The sequence below is a fragment of the Pipistrellus kuhlii genome, unplaced genomic scaffold (assembly GCF_014108245.1).
Source record: "Pipistrellus kuhlii isolate mPipKuh1 unplaced genomic scaffold, mPipKuh1.p scaffold_m20_p_1, whole genome shotgun sequence".
NCBI lineage: Eukaryota > Metazoa > Chordata > Mammalia > Chiroptera > Vespertilionidae > Pipistrellus > Pipistrellus kuhlii.
Window position 1 is genome coordinate 145,056,049 of NW_023425404.1, and position 13,697 is coordinate 145,069,745.

General features: G+C 39.1%; 1 pseudogene; it reads left to right on the forward strand.

Annotated features, from left to right (window-relative positions):
• Positions 1–10,580: 10,580 nt before the first annotated feature.
• LOC118708346 lies at positions 10,581–11,229 on the forward strand (annotated as a pseudogene).
• Positions 11,230–13,697: the final 2,468 nt, after the last annotated feature.

Below are 13,697 nucleotides of genomic sequence, written 5' to 3' on the forward strand. Positions count from 1 at the left end.
CCACTTTCTCTTTCTCCCTTCCACTCTTTCTAAAAAATCAATGGAAGAAATATCCTTGGGTGAGGATTAACAACAACAAAAAACAAACAAAAAAAATAGTCTTTTGTGCACATTAGAGATAAAAAATGTGAAATAAAAAAAGTTGAAGGACTGAATAAAAAGTTATTTTTAAGGCTATATTGGCACATTTAGTAATAGATTTTATTCCTTATGGCTCTTTGAGCAAATCTTATTAAGAAAATGTCTGACCAGCTATTTTATATTAAAGATATTAAAAGATAATTCTTATAAAGGATGTCAAATAGAAATATGCATGTCCAACACCTAAGAATTAGATCATCAAGTTACTGGTATGTTAATATAGGTTATTTGATAGATAATTTTCATAGAATCTCTAATCATAAATATACACTATATTTTTCAATTAGAAAACAACAAGATGTATATGTTACAACGATGAAGAAATGTGTTTCCTAAAAATACTAAGTGGGTTTTGTTTCTACAGGATTTTTATTATCCTAGAGAACGCAGTCCGTTTGGCCAAAAGTTTCTATCTAGTACTCTTGGTAAAATAAAATTATCTTTTAAATCATTATATATTTTTAACATACAAGCATTACTGTTTATTGATTTAAATATTCCTTTTAAGTGGTCTTAAAAATGGGTGTATCAGTATAGCCTCAATACTTTAAAAAATGTATCCTATCTTAAAATTGCAATTACAGCTCTGTTGAGCTTTTAGCTTGTTTAAGAGTTTTGATTGGGCCATTGTTTTAAAACTAAACAAAAATACATTAGGTTATAAAAAGCCTTCATGCTGATCATGTTAAAGTCAGTTTTTAGCCAGTGTGCCCAAAGGTTGTAACCGCGACTGGAACTGAGAGTCCCCGATGTGCTGAGTTGCATGTCTTCTTGTAATCAGCAGTTTGTGTCTGGTTCCTGTGTTTTGTACACGGATGCACTGCCAAACTGCTGTGTTGTCATTTAAGACAAGCTCGGGTTAAATTTAACTTTACTAATCTTTTAACTTCATTGTTGTTCCTGTGGTCAATGGTATATCACTTTCCACTGTAATACTATGATTATTCGTTCAGACATGCTTTATAAGCCACTGTAATTAATTCATGTTTGAAAAAAAACGACCCTTGCTTCTTGGCCTGTTGACTAAGATCGAGTGTAGAAAGTAATGCCAGGCGGAAGGCAGTGAAGTTTTGCATGCAGGGTCCGTGCCACAGGCACAGAGGGAGACCTCTCCATGAGCATTGCTGTGAAGGCTGGACATTGATGACAGAGATCAGTTTTAGAAACTGGAACATGTCAACCTCATGAAGATGGTCACAATATTTTTCTAGTTTAATGCACATAATAAGAGATATTTTTAGATAAGCCATATTTTAAACCCACAGGTGCTTTCTAAATTATATTCTACACTGATCATAGCCAAAAGGCCTAGAAGCAATGAATTATATTTTAAAGGAAATACTTAATGTTGTGCTCTGTTTATTTTTATAGCTCATTATAAGTATTTTATTATTTTATTGCTGACTGTTTTAAACATGTAGACCTATTAAGAAAGTATTATAAAATGTATTGTAACATGAATACATTTCTAGGTAAGTCAGTTAGTGATTTCCTGAGTGAAATAGCTTTATTATTTAATCCCAAAGAAATACCATTTTGTTCTATATCAGGAAAAAACTTTCTATTTCATTAATGTTGAGGCATGAAGTAAACACATTAAAGGCTTATTATGTAAGTCTTTATGTAGATAAAATATTTTTTTTGATAAATGATGCCTTTGTTCATAAAAGAGTTTTCTGACAATTAGAAATAAAGGCCAGCATATAAAAATGTGTTCATAAGATAGAATAAGTGGTCCAGAAATCATTTAAGGTTTTGAGTCTTACTTTTCTCTGACTGGTAGCAGACATAGTCTAAAAATATAAACTGAAGTATATCTTAAAGTAATGTTGGATCAGAAGGTGTAACAGGGAGGAGGAATGTTTTTTTAAATGGGAAATACAATTATGATTAAACTAGAGGCCTGGTGCATAAATTTGTGCATCAGCCTGGCCTGTGGGATCAGACCAAAATTGACTCTCTGACATTCCCCAAGAGATCCCAGATTGCCAGAGGGCACATGCCAGGCCAAGGGACCTCACTGGTGCACAATCAGTGCCAGGGAGGGACCCGGGAACTTGGCCAGCTGGGAAGGACTGTGGGAGGACTCCAGGGCATGTCCAGTCTATCTCATTCAGTTCCAATCAGCCTGATCCCAGCAGCAAGCTAACCCACTGGTCAGAGTGTCTGCCCCTGGTGATCAGTGCATGTCATAGCAACTGGTTGACTGGTCAATTGTCTGCTCCTTGGTGGTCAGTGTCCATCATAGTGAGTGGTTGAGCAGCTTTAGCATTTCATTAACATATTACACTTTGATTGGTTGAACAGACAACTGGACTACTGGACACTTAGCATATTAGGTTTTTATTATTTAGGACTAGGGGCTCAGTGCACGAATTCATGCACCTTAAAAGGAACTGTGGGCCACAAGGCCATGGTAGGCACAGGGGCAGGTCTCAACCCATCCTCCGCTCCTCCACTTGGCCCCTCCTGCTGCAGCCCCCAGTCCCCTGTCTGCTAGCAGCCCTGCTCCTGCCACCACCATTCCCACGTGCTGAAGGCACCAGCTCCATTTGTACTCCCTGAAGGCGCTAGCCATGGGTGCAAGTGGGGCTGGTGCCATCAGCAGGTGCAAGCAGCAGCTGCTGCTCTGATCGCCCCTCAGGAGCAGGGGGAGGTGGAAAAGCCCTCAGGGGCAAATGGGGTTGGCACCAGGCACTGGCAGTGGGTGCAAGTGGGGTTGTGCTGGCAGCAGGTGCAAACACCATGTGAGACTGTGGAGCATGGGAGAAAGAATTTTCAGTAACCACCAGAGGCTTGCCCCAATGACAGCAATTGGTGCCCTGCCTTGGTCTGGTGCCCCCACTCACCTGCTCACCACAGCCAAGACCTGCCAAGTTCCATGCACACCCCTTGGTGGTCAACGCATGTCATAGCAACAGGTTGTTTGGTTGTTTGGTTGTTCTGGTTGTTCCGCCATTCGGTCTATTTGCATAGTAGTCTTTTATATAAAGGATTACTATCATTGGTAGATTTAGCATTTTTAGATAAGTAGGCTTATAATAGATTGCCAGTACTATACAGAAAGATTTTCATTAGCATGGATAAATCTGTGGCATTATAAAGTTGAAATAAAACTGAGCACTGTTGCCTGGCTGTTGTGGCTCAGTGGCTGAGTGTTGACCTATGAACCAGGAGGTCATGGTTCTATACCCTGTCAGGGCACATGTCTGTTTGTAGGCTTGTTCCCCAGTTGGGGGCTTGCAGAAGGCAACCAGTGGATGATTCTCTCTTATCACTGATGTTTCTATCCCTCTCTTTTCTTCTCTGAAATCAATAAAGATATTTAAAAACAACAACAACAACAAAAACTAGGCACTATTTTTAAAAATTCTAAGAACTATTTCTCTAAGTCTCTATCAAGTAAACAGCAATGTTAGACCAGTGTGATTCTTGAGTCCATATATTTTTGTAATTAAGTTTATTAGGTGACATTGGTTAATAGGATCATCTAGGTTTCAGGTATGGATTTCTATGTTACAACATCTGTGCATTGCACCGTGTGCCCACCACCCAAAGTCCAATCATCTTCCATCACCAAATATTAGGCCAGACATGCTTTGACAAACATTTTTACCTACATGTCCAGAAAACGTTGTGAGTTGACTGTCGGCATAATCATCTATTTTGGATGACTCAGTAGCAAGTTCAAAATATTATTTCCAATTCCTCACCTGATGGCCCCTAACATTTTGTCTGTTCTAAAAGTTATGAACTTTATTTTAGAAGCAATGCAGAGCTATTTAATGGTTGGCCATTGTGATCATATTCTGTTAAGCATTTGAGTTAAATAAGCAGTGATCCCCTCCACCCCCCTGCCTCAGAGTTCAGAGGTGAAAAAAAATCACCAAGTCCTGTCCCTCCGCTATAAAACCTGAAGAAGTTATTCAGCCCCTATAAGCCCTAATTTACTCATCAGTAAAATTAGGATAATAACAATGCCTATGTTATTGAATTATTGTAATGATAAATGAGGCCAAAAAAAACCTGAATTAATCAAAGCATTATGCAATACATTACCTCATTTTAAGTGTTATTTTTTGAATGATGTGAATCAAAATACCTTGTGTACCTGTAGGCTCGGCAGTAGAGGCTCCAACTACTTCAGAAGGGCAGGGTCTGAAAATGGGGGGCTGGCTGAAAGATTGTATCCAAAATGTTTGGTTGTTGCCCTGCTGGTGTGGCTCAGTGGTTGAGCATCAACCTATGAACCAGGAGGTCAGAGCTCGATTCATGATCAGTGCACATGCCCAGGTTGCAGGCTTAATCCCCAGTGAGGTGCGTGCAGGAGGCAGCCAGTCAGTAATTCTCATCCTTTTTTTTTCTTAATATATTTTATTGATTTTATAACAGAGAGGAAGGGAGAAGGATAGAGAGCTAGAAACATCGATGAGAGAACCATCGACCAGCTGTCTCCTGCACACCCCCTACTGGGGATGTGCCCGCAACCTATGTACATGCCCTTGACCGGAATCGAACCTGGGACCTTCCAGTCTGCAGACCGACGCTCTAGCCACTGAGCCAAAGCAGTTTTGGCTCTCTCTCATCTTTGATGTTTCTTTCTCTTTCCTTTCCCTTTCTCTCTGAAATTAATAAGATATATTAACAACATGTTTGGATGGCCAGGGCTCCTCTCCTACCCAGTCAAGGAAGCAGAGGAGAAGAGGAATGCAGGAGCTCAGGCTTAAGGGCACCATGGAGAGCTGCCGTGAAAGAGGGACTTCAAGCAGGGGCATTAAATGACAATGTACGTGGTCTTCAACACAGGTGACAGTATGGCGGAAGGGAGCTGAGGGATGGTGAAGGGGGCTGAGTGGAGGTGAAGGGGGCTGGGGGTGGTGAAGGAGGCTGAGGGGAGGTCAAGGGGGCTGAGGGGAAGTGGAAGGGGCTGAGGGGTGATGAAGGGGGCTGGGGGTGGTGAAGGGAGCTGAGGGATGGTGAAGAGTAGAGGAAGCGGGTATAGGGTGAAGGAAGGAGATTTGACTTTGGATGGTGAGCACACAATGCAATATACAGAGGATAGATCCTAGAATTAAAACCTATATAATTTTATTAACCAATGACACCCCAATGTTTTAATAAAAATACATAAATAATAAAACAGAAGAAGAAAATGTGCATGCTAAACTGTGGTAGCTTCAGCAACTTGATTTTTTTTCATAGTTTCCCATATTTCTTTGCTAGCAATACAAATTAATTTTCTAAAAAGAATTTATCTCAGTGCAAGATGCAAAATGGCTTTATATAATACCACTGAGATGAAAATCACATCAACTCATCTTTCCTAATGGTTAGAACTACATTTTATTGAGTGATAACACCATCAGGCACAGTAGTGAGCACTTTCTTGCATTTAATTCTTCTAAGCAGGTATTACTATTTCTGTGTTCACAGATAAATAAACTGAGGGATAATGTGGCTTGCCAGACTCCATACAGTGATCAGGCAGATTTATTCCAATGCAGAATATTCTTAAATATAATGCTTTGCTTCTTCCTGGTCCTGATGTTGACTGCCAGTTATAGCAAGGATTATTTTTCCCCATGTTTAAAACCCAAATATTTTTTTTTCTAAGTCTGTGAACAGTAGTCCTATATTATCCTATTCACAAATGTTTTCTTAATAACTTTGTAAAAATTGATAATCCCTCTGGGATTATAATGTAGTCTTTTAACTCTGCAGGGCAGCTAGACTCTCATGAATCATATAAAAGGGGAGGTAGACGGAAACAGACAGGAAATAGCTTTTAGGATGGGCTTCTGTGTTGGCAAGAATTAAACTCAGCTACTTTTAGCTGCAAAGAGGGAGCAGAATATTTCTGATTCAACACAAAATATAATACCCAGAGGATCAAGAAATGAAATAGGTTCAGTTGAAGCACTTCAGAAGTAGTCTAGCATATTCATTTGCAATCTTTTTACCCCAGAGGGAGTTTTGAAATGATTTTCAAGTCTCAGGGAACCCCCACATAAATATTCTTATATCTACAAGTGGCAAAATGTTAATGTGATGGGTAAACTACAGATATAACAATGCAACAGCTGTCAGTAATTGTCACAGAAGTAGGAATGATCTTTTTCCGTGACTTTTATGAATAACTTGTTTACCTATAAGTAAAAGGCCAAAGTGAGAGGCAACAAGCACTTATTTTAGTTAAGAAGAAGAAGAAAAAGAAGAAGGAGGAGGAGGAGGAGGAAGAGGAGGAGGAGGAGGAGGAGGAGGAGGAGGAGGAGGAGGAGGAGGAGGAGGAAAACAGCTATTCAGGAAGCCCTGACACAGGCAGAAACGCAAATAGTGTTCCAAGCAGAAGAAAGGGAAGGACAACAATGACATCAACAGAAGGAAGGCATTGCTATTGGTGCAGATAAGCTAGCAGAGTGATACTAATTGTAATCGATGTTTTTATTTTGTAGTCTGTAATCAGCAGTCCCGCAGTCATAATATCTGCTTCCTTGTTCTCCGTGCACACAGTGCTTTGGGACACAGTGTTGCTTTAGGCTCAGTCCAAAGGTTATCTCGCCCTGCTTAATCATTCCAGAGGTTTGCGGCATTAAATGTGCATTAAAGGTGGTTTCTCTGGGATGGCAGCTCCAACCCTGTTGTAGAGTATTTCCATTTATTATTAAAATTATTTTTTTTACAAATGTATTGGCCTAGTTTTTGGATATGGCCCTCTCTGCCCACAAAAGACACTAACAGTCACTAAGTTGGTAGTGTAGGCAGAGGAAACTTAGCCTTTTTAAATTTTTTATTTCCTATTTGATTTTTAAACCATATCTAAATGTGTGAGTCCAAGTCCTTCCAAGACACCAACACGGGTTTAAACAAGCAAGGATTTTATTACAGAATCATCTTTGAAAGATATGGGCAAGGAGGCTGAGAAGACTTGGAAAGCCATCAGACCAGGAAGCACCAATAACCCATGTCAAGAAGAGAAGAAGGGAGGTTGGGTGGAAGTGGTTTAGATTCCCTTATGTCCAAGGAGGGGTCAGCAAGGCTATCAGAGCCTTTGAACACAAAATTGGCCCACAGACGGGTTTGCTGACACCAGGTGTGGGTTTGCCTCAGTCTACCTGCTGCACTCAGTCACCAGCAGGGAACACATTGTGGGAAGAGCGGCCTTAGCACCAACACGGTGATCGGTTCAGAGCACAACAGCTGGGGCGTTTGCTCAGTTAAGTTCCCTGTGGTTGGAGGTCTGCAAGGCACATTCTCAGAGCCACCACATCCAAGACCAAAGCGTCCATAATAAACATGGACTTCACAAGTAGTTAATAATATAAATATGGTTTTCCCCCCCTTATTTAAAACTAAAATGACTTCTTATTCCAACTTTCTTGAAAAAAAGAAGTTAGGTTTAGCTTACTTTTCTTAAAAACAGTATCTTACTTCCTCTTTCAAACATTATAACTATGTAACATGTATAATTTCATAGATTATGAATATATGTGGCAAACCTTAAATTTTTCTGTTAAACTTATGTGATTTAATTTTTCTTAAGCTAGGTTTTGTTGATTTAATTTAAATAAAATTTCTAGGTTGATTTAAAGGCTCATTACATACATAGGAACAGAATATAGATGGCATATTTAAACATGAAAATTATTGACAATTCAATTAGTAAATCTACTAACCATATGCCAAAAGCAGATGAATAAAAAAATATCTTAAGATAAATTTTAATAGAGAACCCAGAAATTGACCCAAACCACTATGCCCAATTAATGTTTGACAAAGGAGGCATGAACAAACAATGGAATCAAGACAGTCTCTTCAATAAATGGTGTTAGGAAAATTGGACAGGTACATGCAAAAAAATGAAACTAGACCACCAACTTACACCATACACAAAAATGGACTCAACATGGATAAAGGACTTAAACATAAGATGGGAAATCATAAAAAAATACTAGAGGAATCCACAGGCAGCAAAATCTCAGACATATGCCAAGAAAGACCACCACATGAAAGAACATATTTGCCAATGTTATCACTGATAAGGGTTTAATCTCCAACATTTACAGGGAACTCAACAAAAAGAAGATAAACAATCCAATCAAGAAATGGGCAGGGGACCTAAATAGAAACTTTTCAAAAGAAAACAGAAGAAAAGCCAAGAGACACATGAAAATATGCTCAAAGTCACTAATCATTTGAGAGATGCAAATCAAAATGACAATGAGGTACCATCTCACACCTGTCAGATTGGCTATCATCAACAAATCAATAAAGGACAAATGTTGGTGAGGATGCAGAGAAAAAGGAAACCTGGTGCACTGCTGGTGGGAATGCAGACTGGTGCAGCCACTGTAGAGGACAGTATGGAGTTTCCTCAAAAAACTGAAAATGGAACTCTCATTTGTCCCAGTAATACCACTTCTAGGAATATATCCCAAGAAGCTAGAAACACCAATCAGGACATATGCACCCCTATGTTCATAGCACACCATTTACCATAGCTAAAATTTGGAAACAGCCTAATTGCCCATCAGCAGATGAGTGGATTGAAAAACTGTGGTACATCTACACAATGGAATACTAAGCTGCACTAAAAAAGAAGGAATTCCTACCATTTGCAACAACATGGATGGAACTGGAGAGCATTATGCTAAGTCAGTGGTTGGCAAACTGTGACTGGTGAGCCACATGGGACTTGTGAGCCGCGGTTTGCCTCTCTGTTGACTAATGAGTTTGCTGACTATTGACTTAGACACTCGATTCCAATAATTATAGGCTGTTGTTGTTCCTTGTGATTAAGCTCCTATCCCAGTGGTCGGCAAACTCACTAGTCAACAAAGTGGCAAACCTTGGCTCAGGAGCCGCATATGGCTCGACCACTGTGCTAAATGAAATAAGCCAATCAAAGAAAGATAAATATCACATGATCTCACTCATCTATAGAAAATAATGAACTACATAAACTAATGAACAAAAACAGATCCAGAGACAGGGAAGCATCAATTAGAGTTAGACTGTCAAACCTCAGAGTGAAGGTGGGGGGAGGGTGGGTAGGAGGGAGAGATCAACCAAAGGACTTGTATGCATGCATGTAAGCCTAACCAGTGGACACAAACAACAGGGGGGTGAGGGCATGAGTGGGAGGAAGGGGGATGAGGACAAATATGTAATACCTTAACCAATGAAGAAATTAAAATGAAAAGAAGATAGATTTTAATACAAAACCTTGAAAAAGTAAATTTTTTCCTGAGTAACATGCTCAGACCCAAGTATAGTCCTATAGGGATAGCAATTATAAAGTTATGGACAAATACTGAATTTTGCACAGGTGATGTGGCTTAGTGGTTGAGTGTCAACTATGGAATAGGAGATCACAGTTTGATTTCTGGTCAGGGCACATGCCCAGGATGCAGGCTCCATCCCAAGTGTGGGGCATGCAGGAGGCAGCCAATCAATGATTCTCTCTTGTCATTGATGTTTCTACCTCTCTCTCCCTCTCTCTTCCTCTCTGAAGTCAATATATATATATATATATATATATATATATATATATATATATATATATATAATTTTTTTCCAAAAAAAAAGAATGACAAGACATTCCTGTTATTTAAAAAAAAAAAAAAAAACCTGACTTTTAAAATTCTCTTTTATATACGTACTAGAGGCCCGGTGCATGAAAATTCATGCACTGGATGGGGTGGGGAGGCTTCAACCCGACCTGCACCCTCTCTCAGTCCAGGACCCCTCAGGGGAAGTCCATCTGTGCCCTCTGGAAGCCCAGAAGCCCTTGGGGGACCACCAGTTGGACATCCTTCACGATGCGAAGAAGGTGAGAGAGGCTCCTGTCACCAGCGCTGCACTCACAGCCATCAGCCTGGCTTGTGACTACGCGGAGCTCCCCCTGTGGGAGCACACTCACCATCAGGGACAGCTCCTGTGTTAGCATCTGCCCCTCGTGGTCAGTGTGCGTCATAGCAACCGGTTGTTCCTGGTCCTTCTGCCATTAGAGTCAATTTGCATACAGGCAGTCCTTGGGTTACGTCGTTCTCACCGTACATTGTTTCCTGGTTAGTCCGCATCTCCCATTTATTTATTAAAAAAAAAAAGTTCTGTCATTTCAACATATGTACATATGTACTTTGTGTTTTTTATTATTTATTTACCACAAGTAAAGGTCAGGAATTGTTACCTTTCTTTAAAATTTTATCTACTGTTTTACTTCATTACTGCTGTGTATGCGCTCCATGTGAGTGACGGAGGTGCTTTCTGACTAATGGCAAAAATCACATTACATCAAGCTGTAGGAACAGATCTCCAATGTAACCAGAGGACCCACTGTATTGCTCTTTCATTATATAATATTTATGTGTACATTTTTTTTTTTTTTTGAAACTAGAAATAAAGGATAAAATAGCTTGATTTTTCACTTCCTTCATTGGTTTCCCACCAACAGCCAATCTCCATCTGCAATTATGGTGGAAGTGATGGAGTTGCCCAAATCATGCATCAACACCAGCATGCTAGCTCAGGCCACCGACTGGCCTGTCTGCCTCATAGGGAGGCTGGGAAGAATTCATCCCATGGGGGGAAATGTTCATTCTTTCAGATGGAGAAGGAAAAGTGCAACCACTGAGTTGAGAGAGCTCCCTGATGAAGAAATCTCTAGGATCATGGAAGTAGTTGAAAGAGTAACAGCTCATCTCATGTCCAGTTTAAAGAAGATAACCATCCTTTTGATCCTGGACTTTACAATGAAGCTGTGAAAATTATCCATGAGTTCCATCTGTTTTTTACTTTGAGGGTTGTGCAATATGATTGATCTTGATTGCAAATAAGCTACATTGAAGGAGGTCCCTGATATTTGAGGGATAGATTCTTCCTATTTTAATATTTAATTTGTTCTCTTTTTTATTTCATTTACCAATATTTATTAGATATTCCAGTATTCCATTTTCAATGGAACTGATATATTGACAGCTCTCTCCTACCTCCTCCTAAAGAATCATTTCACTGGCATGTAGTCAGATCAGATGCAAAAACAATGCAGTTGTCTGACTTTAGTTTTCCGTTTCATTAATAAAAGTTTAAATAAAATAGCTTGAAACTCATGCTTGTTTTTCTCCTGCACAGTTACCTAATTCTGGATCAAACTTGAGATAAACACAAATGTATTTCATTTTCAACCAAAATGAGATAATTTTCACCCTTTTTCTCATGATGATTGTTAAACAAGTCAAAGCTTGCTCAGATTTGTAATGAGTGGAAAACTGCAGTGCAATGTTTGCTGCTCTCCTATGAAAGGCAACATACTCTTCCCTCACAGAAACCCACAAGATAACACAGTTTTAAAACAAAAGTCTGGAGTAAACTTGTAGTTATTTAATAAAGTTAATCATTTTGAAGCACCATTTATTTTAGAACTTTTTTAATTTTATCTATAAGAGTTTTTGACACCAGCACCTCTCTCTGAAGAAAACAGTATGTTTTAATAACTTTAAATACAAGGAGCTCAACAAAACCCAAGCACAAGAAGCATGAACAAAATTATATCAAGGCACATTATAACCAAACTTCTCCAAACCTGTGATAAAGAGAGGATCCGACCAACCGGAAGAAAAGGCTCATTACATACAGAGGAACAAATGTATAGATGATCATCAGAAACAATGAAAGTGAGAAGAGAGTACAGCAAAATCTTAAGGTAGTAAAAGAAAAAAAAAATGTCAACTTAAAATATCATAGCTCCCAAAATATCTTTCAAAAATGAAGGCAACACAGTTTTCAGACATACAAAAGCCAAACTATTTCATTAGTCACAGGCCCCATATCACAAGTAATGATAAAGGGTGTTCTTTGGGCCCAGCCAGTGTGGCTCCATGGTTGAGCATCAACCCATGCACCCAGAGGTCACAGGTTTGAATCCCAGTCAGGGCACATGCCCAGGTGCGGCTCAGTCCCCAGTAGGGAGCATGCAGGACGCAGCTGATCAGTGATTCTCTCTCATCATGGATGTTTCTATCCCTTTCTCTCTACTTTTCTCTGAAATCAATAAAAAATTACTTTAAAAAAAAAAAAGATGAACTTTTGTCAGAGAGAAAATGATACCAGATAAAAATATAAATCTATACAAAGGAATAAAGAGTACTAGAAATGGTAAATTCATAGTTAAACATGTAATGTTTTTCTTTAAAAATTGTACTATAAAATCTGTAATTAAACAAAACTAATGACAATGTAGCATGTGGTTTAGAACATATGCGAAAGTAAAATATGTTACAACAATAAGTGCAAAGGTAGAAAAGGAGGAAATGGAAGTAAACTCTTGAAATGTTCTTAGATTATACGTACATGAAGTGTTATAGCATCATTTGAAGATAGACTGTGGTAAGTTAAAAATGTCTAATTAATAAAAGCCTATGTGGCCCTTGCACATGATGTCATCACAAGATGGCCACCACAAGATGGCCACACACACAGTGGAGGTGGGTCCCGGTGGAGCAGGTGGGTCACGATGGGGGAGGGCAGTTGGGGGCAATCAGGCTGGTAGGGGAGGGCAGATGGGGCAATCTGGCCAGTAGGGGAGGGCAGTTGGGAAAAATTGGGCCAGCAGGGCAGGGCAGTTGGGGGTGATCAGGCTGGCAGGGAAATAGGCATCAATCAGGCCAGCAGGTGAACAGTTAGGGGCAATCAGGCTGGCCGGCAGAAGCTGTTAGGGGTAATCAGGCAGGCAGGCAGGCAGGTGAGTGATTAGGAGCCAGTGGTCCCAGATTTTGAGAGGGATGTCCGGCAATTAGACATCCCCTGAGGAGTCCCAGATTGGAGAGGGTGCAAGCCAGGCTGAGAGACACCTCCATGCACGAATTTCATGCACAAGGCCACTAGTATACCATATAAACAACTAAAACTAAAAACTAAAGAACTATAGATAATTAACAATCAATGATATGAAACAGATTCAGAAATTATATAATCTCCAAAAAGTCAGCAAAAGCAAAAATAGCAAAACTTTATATATATATATATATATATATATATATATATATATACAAATACTTAGATAATGGAAATTATCTAAGTAACCCAATTAAAAGACAGAGATGGTCAGATTGAATTAAAAATGAGATCCAATTATGATATAAATAAGAAACCCACTTCAGATATAAATACATAATTAAATAAAAAGTAAAAGTATGGGAAAAGAAATTCTATAACAACACTAATCAAAAGAAAGTTGGAGTATATTAATATCAGAGAAAGCAAATTCAGAAGCAGAAAATAATATCAGAGACAAATGTCATTTCCTGTGGACAATGGGGTTAATTCGTCAAGATCACATAACAATCCTAAACACTTATGTACCTAATAACGGAACTTCAATACACATGAAGCAAACAGATAGAACTGGAAAGATACACTTAAAAAATCCAGAATTATTGTTGTGGATTTTAGTATGCCTCTCAATTATTGCTTGAACAGTAGACAGAAAACCAGTAAAGGTATAGAAAATATGAACAATACTGTCATACGATTTAATTAAGATTTTAAAGCATTCCACC